The following is a 10,167-nucleotide window of genomic DNA, read 5'->3' as shown; positions in this document are numbered from 1 at the left end:
GTCCGTTCACCCCTGAAATGTTGGCACTGATTACTGCATGGGGAGACAGAGGGACACCGGAGGAGCGGCTGCAGTTTATCACTATGGCAGTGAACAGACCCACTTATTGCCCCCCTGTCCAACCCAACAACGATGAACTTAAACTGGATCAACACAGTCTCACCAAGTTCGTGGAAGGTACTGATCAGATCGACAGTTTTTTAAAGAACTTTGAGACACAGTGTCGGCGGTACAAAGTGCTTCCCAGCATAGGGTTGCACGTTTGGACCCCTTACTGTCCGGCTTGGCTAAGCAGACGATGAGGGCGCTTCCAGATGAGTATGCTGATGACTACGAACACCTGAAAGAACTGTTATTGTTTCAGTATGGTTTTACTCCTGAAGCCTACCGGGGTAAATTCCGGCAGGAGGAGAGGCAGCCCCAAGAGTCCTATGTTACCTACGTGACATGCATGGCTTTATACGGGATACGCTGTGTGGAGGGCTATGAGGCACGGACTTACCAACGCCTGCTGGACCTCATCTTTCAGGAGCAGCTCATGGAGCAGTGCCCGCCGTCGGTGAGGGCTTGGGTGTATGACTAGAAGCCCAAGACTTACCAGCAGGCGGCGAGGCTTGCAGATGACTATGTGGCCAGCCGAGCCCTGATGACCACCAAAACAGTAGCCAAGGCGGCGGTGGCGGCGGCGGCGGCACCGGCCAGAAAGTCTGCCAATACCCCCCAATGGACTCAGGCCGCCTGCGGGCAGCAGTCCACCGAAGGAGGGGGAGCTCCGGCATAAGCGCCGGTGCTACAACTGCAACCGCCCTGGTCACATCAGACCAGATTGCCCGGAACCCCTGCGTTCCGGCGGACCCCATCGGGGGCAACGCACCCCAGCTGCGAAGCCGGTAGCCCGCGTGCGGGTGGCTTCCACTACAGACTCTGGACCGGTCATGGAACCAACTCCCAGCGAGGCGTCCCATGCCACACCTGTCCCGGTTTCATCGGTGCCTACAGCCAGGAGCGGAGGACATCTCAGCGCGGACCTGCAGCAGACGGATGGCCGGAGCAGACATCTCACCCCGGTCACAGTCGGTGACCGGCAAGCAGGCGGCTTGCTGGATTCAGGAGCTGCAGTGACCCTGGTTCGACCTGATATGGTCCGGCCAGAGGAATTGATCCCAGGCCCTGGGATACAGATCACTGTGGCCGACGGAGAGCCACGTTTCCTGCAAGTGGCCAGAATCTTTTTGGATTGGGGGAGGGCCAGGGTGTGCGGGAGGTGGGGGTTTTACCCGGTTTGGATGCCGATGTTCTTCTTGGCAACGATCTGGGTCCAATGACCTGCACCTACGACTGAGTGTCCAAACCCGCTGCAGTGGCGGCGGTTACCCGGAGCCAGACAGCGGCAATGGCGGTGGCGCCAGTCCCCCAGCCTTTGGGACCAACGTTAGCGGAGGGCGCAGAGGAGCCCGGGGAGGTAAGCCAGGATCAGTTGCAACCATAGACTGACTTACTGTTTCCCCTCACCCTTCCCCATTCTCCGGACAATGACATAACTGGGGGGTGGCCAGAATTAGGAGCCCAGTTTAGGGAGGCAGTGAAGACAGACCCTACCCTGGCCGGCGTGAGACTTCGGGCGTCCGAATCTCAGGCAGGGGAGGGCACTGAGCGCTGCCTATGGCATAAGGGACTCCTGTATAGAGAAGAAGGGAACCCAGGGATAGAGGAGGGATTGACCGGTAAGCGACAGCTAGTAGTGCCCCAGGGGTACTGACAGCAACTGTTACGGATAGCTCACTCTATTCCGTTAGCGGGACATCAGGGGGTCAACAGAACGCGAGCCCGGTTATTACAGCGTTACTACTGGCCGGGGGCATCTCGAGATGTGGGCAATTTCTGCCGCTCTTGTGATGCCTGCCAGCGAGTGGGTAAGGCGGGCGACCGTATGAAGGCACCCCCCTGAAACCCCTACCGATAATAGGGGAACCTTTCCAGAAAGTAGCGATGGATCTTGTAGGACCCCTTATGATTTCTAGCAGGCAGGGAAACACTGTGGAGCAGGTGGAGATAGGGGCACAGTTGAGTGCTAGGCAGAAGGGAGAAGCCAGAGACATACTAGCTAAGTATGGGGCCCTCTTCACTGACATGCTAGGGACCACACATCTCACAAAACACCCAGTGCTCACAGGGGACCTGCAGCCTCTGCATAAGCACGCTTATAGAGTGTCAGCAGAGGTCATGGCCAGTATGGAAAGGGAGATAGAGGAGATGCTGACCCTAGGGGTTATTACTCCGTCCCAGAGTCCTTGGGCAAGCCCGGTAGTCCTAGTTCCTAAGAAGGACAAGACCACCCGGTTTTGTGTGGACTACCGCTTGCTCAACGCTGGGACGGTGTCAAATGCCTATCCCATGCCCCACATGGATGAGTTACTAGATGAACTCGTGGGGGCAAAGTATCTGACCACTATGGATTTGAGCAAAGGCTATTGGCAAATCCCACTGACCCTGGAGGCTAGGGAGAAGTCAGCATTCATCACTCCAAGTGGCCTCTATGAGTTTTTGGTGATGCCATTTTGGATGAAGAATGCCCCGGCTACCTTCCAACGCCTGGTCAATAGGTTACTGGAAGGGATGCAGAGCTATGCCAGGGCTTACTTAGATGACATTGCTGTCTTTACTAATTCCTGGGACTCCCATTTAGGACATGTAGCTGCGGCGCTAGATAGGATCAGGGAGGCTGGGCTTATCTTGAAACCCACTAAGTGTATGGTAGGGATGGATGGGTGGAGGGCACCTCAAACCAGAGCCAGCCAAGGTAGAAGCCATAGTTCAGTGGCCTGTTCCAAAAACCAAGAAACAGGTCATGGCATTTTGGGGCACCGCAGGGTACTATAGGAAGTTAGTCCCACAGTACAGCGCCGTGGCCAAACCCCTGACTCATTTGACTAAGAAGCAACTGCCTGTGCTTATCACCTGGACTCCTGCCTGTGAAACTGCTTTCCAGGCACTGAAAACTGCGCTTGCTGGGGCCCCCATACTGGCTGCCCCAGACTATACCAAACATTTCCTCATACAGACTGATGCCTCGGACTATGGCATTGGGGCTGTGTTGAGCCAAGTGGGGGACGACGGTAGAGAGCACCCTGTGGTGTACCTCAGCCGAAAACTACTTCCCAGAGAGGTGGCCTATGCCACCATTGAGAAAGAGTGCTTGGCCATTGTGTGGGCACTCAAAAAACTCCAGCCCTATGTGTATGGAAGGGCTTTCACGGTCCTCACAGACCACAAACTCCTGAGTTGGCTGCAGAGGGCATCAGGGGAGAATGCCAAGTTGCTAAGGTGGAGCTTGGCCTTGCAAGAGTTTGAATTTACCATTCAGCACAAAAAGGGTAGTGAAAACAGCAATGCTGATGGACTTTCACGTCAGGACTATCCCTCTGAGACTGAGTTCGTTAAGGGTGCCAGCAGTGCCCCACTCCCCGTTTTGGCCAGTGGGCCGCAGGTCACCCATTAAGAAGGGGAGGTGTAGAGGGAGAAAGGGGGTGGCCCGGTATTAAAGGGGTTGCACCCCATATGGCCATCCCCTGACCTCACCAGAGAGACAAGGGGTTAACTGGACTGCGGTCCAGGGATGAGGTTTGCACCTTGTTATACCTTGAAAATGTATGTTCCCCTGTTCCCATGTTTTCATTATAAGCATGTATTTTAATGTTTTAAAGTGCATTTCTGTATCTCCAGTTCGGGAGGTCGCAGAGAGTTCATATTTGGCCAATATGTGGAGTCACTGTAGGCATTAAAAACTGGCAAAGGTCGACCCACTGAGTCCACCAGAATGGCACTTAATATTAATATGTGTAGATATTAAAGTGTATATGTATTTTATTTTAGATCTGTTCTGAAAATGCAGACGCCATCTGCTAGGCTAATAAGTCCTGAAGGGCAAACGGCTGAGTGGCCTAAGCACGGTGATCAAAAAGTAACTGCCTTGATTGTTACCCAATGTCTAGGGATTAAGTATTAGTCAATCAACAAACTCTGGCAGTCTAATTGTTACATGAGGGCATGTGTTAGTCTGTTAGTCTCCACGTTAGATAATTGTTCACCAATAGGCTGTGTTCAATGTTAAGAATAGGGTTGCACAGGTATATAAACTGTGTCAACCCTACAGTTGTTAGTTGAGCTTCTGATACCATATTGAATGTCACTGGACTGCTGGAGTACGGTTGGAGTTATGCTTCTGATTCCATCTTGAAAGTCACTGGACTGTTGGAGAATTGCTATTGGATACTTCTCCATCCCCCAACCCTGAGTAAGTGTTACCCTCTTGTCTGTTGATTGTACTATATTGATGTGTTCACCTTATTTAAGGAATAAATTATATTTTATTATATCTAAGCCTCGTTCAGTTCAACCCAGATATTTGGTGTTCATTATATCTTGTCATAAGCTACCGTGACAGCCTGTGGCAAAGGTATACTTGAATTGGGGTACTGTGCAGGGAGTTCGGGAGGTGGGAGTAATGAATGATATTCCTGCTAATGTGTTGCTAGGTAATGATCTTGGAAAGATGGTTACCTACTATGAGACCGCTGTGACCCAACCAGCTCAGGGACCCGCCGAACAGTTCCAGGTACTAACGCACGCTGGGTACTGGGAAAGGGTGACTGACAGGTGTCGCACCAGAGTGGGGGGGTGTGGGAGCCTCCCCGTACAATCCCTCAACACCAACCAGACCGTCCACCAGGGACATGGAGAGAGAGCCTGGGAGAGACATATAAATCAGGACTACGAGGCACAGGGACAGTCTGCCGAGGCAGAAAAGAGCAAGTCTGTGAGAGAGATATACAGCAAGACCGCGAGGCACAGGGACAGTCAGCCGAGGGAAGAGAGGGTGAGGCTGGGAGAGATATCTACAGCAAGAAAAAGCAAGACAGCGAGGCACAGGGCCAGGCCGCAGAGGGAAGAGAGTGAGACGGGGAAGATATATCCAGCAAGAAAGAGCAAGGCTAGGCACAGGGACAGGCCGCAGAGGAAAGAGAGAGCGAGGCGGAGGGAGATATATCCAACAAGAAAGTGCAAGACAGCGGGGCACAGGGACCCCTGAGTGGGTGAAGAGTGGGTGCGCTTGCGAGCGTCTGTATTAACCCTTGTCCCGTATGCAGGTCGCGTGCTAGCAGGGGGTCGTACGTGACAGGGAGCATTTATCAAAGTCTCACTCGTACTGTAACTGCTTTTTATTTATACTATGGAACTGTACAGTATGTTACTATGTTACACTATGAGGACTTGACTGGTCTTTTGGCTGTTAATCTCCGACTCTCTTTATACTTTTCTAGATGGTTATATTGTGACACAATTCTGAGCCATTAAAGTTTTGCAGTGTTTGAAATGAGGTTTCTGTTTGCGGATGGACCATTTGTGTTTTTGGTGCCCCTGTCTTCTCCGACTCCTTTGGGGTTAATGATTTAGGTGTGAAAGACCTGATAATAAATGCTGTATATTTGTCCAAAAAAATGATCATTCCAATTCTGTTTTATATACAGGCACATTATAAAATCCAACACATATAGATTAAGTAACCTCCGGTCAGCGCCTCCAGAGCAGCGCTGCCCACTGCCAGCACCTCCAGAGCAGCACTGCCCACTGCCAGCACCTCCAGAGCAGCACTGCCCACTGCCAGCACCTCCAGAGCAGCACTGCCCACTGCCAGCACCTCCAGAGCAGCGCTGCCCACTGCCAGCACCTCCAGATCAGCGCTGCCCACTGCCAGCACCTCCAGAGCGGCACTGCCCACTGCCAGCACCTCCAAAGCAGCACTGCCCACTGCCAGCACCTCCAGAGCAGCACTGCCCACTGCCAGCACCTCCAGAGCAGCACTGCCCACTGCCAGCACCTCCAGAGCAGCACTGCCCACTGCCAGCACCTCCTGAGCAGCACTGCCCCCTGCCATCACCTCCAGAGCAGCACTGCCCCCTGCCAGCACCTCCAGAGCAGCACTGCCCCCTGCCAGCACCTCCAGAGCAGCACTGCCCCCTGCCAGCACCTCCAGAGCAGCACTGCCCCCTGCCAGCACCTCCAGAGCAGCACTGCCCCCTGCCAGCACCTCCAGAGCAGCACTGCACACTGCCAGCACCTCCAGAGCAGCACTGCACACTGCCAGCACCTCCAGAGCAGCACTGCACACTGCCAGCCCCTCCAGAGCAGCACTGCCCACTGCCAGCCCCTCCAGAGCAGCACTGCCCACTGCCAGCCCCTCCAGAGCAGCACTGCCCACTGCCAGCATGGATCCACGCTTGTTAAGTGAGTAGAGGAGATATTTTGGTGTCTTTGGAATATGCAAGGAGGGAATATCTGATTATTTGGCAGTTATGCGAGTCAAACACCCAAACTCATTTTGTTTTCTAATAGAAACACCCGCCGGTAAGAAGATAATATATCTTCACCTCTGTCATTTTCTGCCAGAAGGGCTAGTAATACATTTCTAATAAAAAAAAATATTTGTCTAAAGTTATATTGGGAATATTATTGTTATTGAGGTTTGAACATTGGTAGCTCCAAAATGTTTTCAGCACTTGGGGGTAAAAACTTCTTCAGCACTCAAAGGGTTAATAAAGTAAAATTAATCACTTCACCCCTTCCCGATAGGAATCAGCATAGATTATTTCTTTATACTGAAATCACAAGAAGCGCCCCCACTCCCAGCTTTACATGATGGGTTTCCCTTTTCTTATTGCCAGGTTTCCCAGTGGTTGTGCTGAAGAGATTACAGATTAAATCAGGGAAAAAAGAGGCGAACATTGAGGAACATCTGACCCCAATAAAGAGAGAAACTGTTCCATTTCCTGTCTCTGGTGAGTACCTTTTCCCCTTTGTCTGCACAAAGGGATGTTATCTTGTTACAAGGAGCATGGTCACATTTAGTGAATATTCATGGTTAATTGCCTCTCATAGGAAGTCCCCAGGCCTGCTGGGTGTTCTGGGACAAGCCACATGCAGCAGGGTTAGAAGTGCAATATGGCTCTCAGACACGTATAAAGGTTGGAAATGCAGAGTTATGGGTATCGGACCATCAATAGATGCAATAAAATGCATTTGGGAAAACAAATTCAAGGGACCCTTCCCTAACTAACCTGGTTCCCCGGCTTAAACAATACCCTCTCATTTAGGGTCATTAGATACGCAATAATAGCCACAGTCTTTAGACCTAGCTTAACTGATAGATGGGGACAGCGTCCCAAGAGTCCAGGCAATTCTTCCAGACAGTGAAAGTGATGATGGGGGCGTCCTCCCTGAACTGGATACAGGGGAGCAGCGTGCCCCCAGCCCCCCCAGGCTCTAGAAGAGAGAATGAAGCAGCTCGGCTAGCTGCCATATACAGCGGCATACCTGTATATACACGTATGCAATGGGACCGGAGCATGTATGTAAAGCGAAAATGTACTTAAAGTGAAGCACTACCTTTTCCCACTTATCGATGCATGTTCTGTACTGCAATCGTTATATACATGCATAACTGATGTAAATAATGCATTTGTAACAGGCTCTATAGTCTCCCCGCTTGCGCACAGCTTCGGTACACGTAGGGAGCCGGTATTGCTGGTCAGGACGTGATGACAAGCGCATGCGTGAGCTGCCGTTTGCCTATTGGGCGATATGTACTTACTCGCGAGTGTACTTACAGTGAGTGTCCTTAATGCAGGGTATGTCTGTATACCTGTTTCTGTAATTAGGAGAGCAGGTGAGGGAGAACTAGAGCTATTGTAAACTGTGGCCTGGTCTTTCCATCCACCTGCCTGAGTAAATATGAAGCTGTGGGATGGATCCTTTTGCACTATTCCTGCACTTTCTGACCTAAATCGGGCAGAAAACGACCTAATATCCTGGGACTACGTCACAGTATTTATCACATTTTTCACTTTATTAAGTTAAGATTATTTAGCGCATTTATTGTCAGCACCTCCTTCTTGGAGCGTCTTTGTTTTCTATCACATGACCACCAGCAGGTAAGAAGATAATATATCTCCAACTCTTTGTCTGCCATAAGGGCTAGTAATATATTTCTTTACAAGAGGTATTATATTATACCAATATCAGAGGAGGTGATATCACAAGAAGTGCCCCCACTCCCAGCTTTACATGATGGATTTTCCTTTTCTTGTTGCCAGGTTTCCCAGTGGTTGTCCTGGAGATTAAAGAGTAAGGCGGCCCATTGTGGCTAGCATTGGATCTTTGGGAGATGGTTTGTCGCGATATGTTGATGGTTTGTTACAACCGATAGTTAAACTTTTACCATGCTTTTGAGAGACTCTCCAGGTTTGTTATGAGATATAAAAGCTGTTAAATGGCATAAGAACTATAGATGGGTTACGATGGACGTTATGTCGTTATCCTCCATCATTGATCATGACCAGGGTATTAAGGCTACTCCATTTTTCCTTCAGGCCTCCTCATTATCTATTTCACTTCGCACTTTTCTTTTAGATTCCATCACATTTTTATTGACTCACAATTATTTTTTATTTGAGTCACAGTTTCTTGCAGACACGGGGTACGGCTATGGGTACCTCCTTTGCCCCGTCGTATGCTAATCTTTTTATGGGTCTCTGGGAATCCACATTTATTTTTGGTGATTCTAATCCTTTTCGGCATCATATTATTTTTACAAGCGTTATATTGATGACCTGATTATGATTTGGGAAGGGGATTCACATTCACTGGACACTTTCATTAATACACTTAATTCCAATATGTTGAATCTTAACTTTAATTATGAACCCCATATTAATCACATTAATTATTTAGATATCACTTTCTTTATTGACATTACAGGAGACATACAGACTGACATTTATAGGAAACAAAATTCCAGGAATACCTTTCTTAAAGCGGGTAGCAATCACCTCAGGTCACTCATCTGTGGTATACCCAAGGGCCAATTCCTCTGCCTAAGGCGGCTTTGCTCTAACGAGGATTCTATTGATCAACAGGCCACCAAATTGGCAAACAGATTTTCTGTCAGGGACTGCAGAACAGGGGATACAGAGGAGGCTTACATGAATGCCAAACTCTGTACTCATGCTGAGTTACTGTCTTATGGTTCGACTGGCAGGGGGTTTAAATCAAGGAGACCAGGGCACTCCCGAAGGGTCCAATCCGCTGTTTATTACACGGCATAGATCAAATCCGCTCAATCATCCAGAAACATTGGGAAGTGCTCACCTTGGAGTAAGACCTTAGAGCCAATTGAACAAGGACCAAAAATTTGCATTTAGAAAGGCTAAATCCTTGGCAAACTATCTTTCACCTAGTTTATTTTCTTCCAGGTCAGACCGTGTTAATGAATCGAATTTAATACACGTTTTGTTTTTTGTTTTCAAATGTGGTAAATGTGTATTTGTTGCTATGCCAATCCTATAAAATCTGTTGATATTGTACACAGAAAACACACACAATTCCAGTTTTTATTCATTGTAATTTTGTGATTTATTACTTAACCTGCGGTTGTGGTCGAGGATTCGTTGGGCGGACAATCAGACCAGTGAAGGTCAGAGTTATGGAGCACATTCGTTCTATTAAAAAACTAGATCAGTTATATAAATTTATATAACGGAGAGAAAGTGGCACAAACCCATAGTACTTAAAGAGCTCTGAAGAATTTTCTAACGGGCTCAAACCTAGCAAAATTGACAGATGGGGAGCGTAGTGTTTTGGGGGGGAGTTCACTATGGAGGAAATCACGCAAGTGATCGAAAACCTGAAGGTATCTAAAGCCCCAGGCCCAGACTGGTACTCAGGCCTGTACTACAAAAAGTATATAAAACTACTAGCCCCACATCTATTGTGTATGTTCAATGCGGTACTGGAGGGAGCCACTTTCCCGGAACAAATGTTGCAGGCGTCCATATCACTAATTTATAAACAAGGAAAAGACCCATTGGATTGTAAGAGTTTAGACCTATCTCGCTCATAAACATGGATATCAAAATCTCTCCCTGCCCTTCGCCCCCCTCCCTGCCCTTCCCCACCCCTCCACGCCCCCCGCCCCAGCAATCACGGGCAACGCCGGGTTTATCAGCTAATCTACTCTAAATTGATTGCCAATAGACTAAGTCAAATCCTACCTAGACTCATACACCAAGATCAAGTCGGTTTCATAAGAGATAGACAATCAGCAGACAACAC

At 49.1% G+C, this 10,167-nt stretch overlaps 1 long non-coding RNA gene across 2 annotated transcripts in view; it reads left to right on the top strand.

Annotated features, from left to right (window-relative positions):
• The window catches only part of LOC142488422 (uncharacterized), a 28,665-nt gene extending 19,237 nt beyond the window's left edge, over positions 1-9,428 (top strand). Inside the window, exons 1-4 of one of the 2 annotated variants that reach the window (XR_012799410.1) lie at positions 3,516-4,615; positions 5,529-6,285; positions 6,723-6,836; positions 8,151-9,428. This is a non-coding gene — a long non-coding RNA (uncharacterized LOC142488422). Of the gene's footprint in view, positions 1-3,515; positions 4,616-5,528; positions 6,286-6,722; positions 6,837-8,150 lie in introns of those variants that run through there. The other variant, XR_012799411.1, reaches the window with a different exon arrangement.
• Positions 9,429-10,167: the final 739 nt, after the last annotated feature.

The sequence above is a fragment of the Ascaphus truei genome, chromosome 2, assembly GCF_040206685.1.
Source record: "Ascaphus truei isolate aAscTru1 chromosome 2, aAscTru1.hap1, whole genome shotgun sequence".
In the NCBI taxonomy this organism is placed as follows: domain Eukaryota; kingdom Metazoa; phylum Chordata; class Amphibia; order Anura; family Ascaphidae; genus Ascaphus; species Ascaphus truei.
The sequence above is the reverse complement of the archived record's forward strand: the minus strand, read 5'-3'. Positions and strand labels throughout refer to the sequence as shown.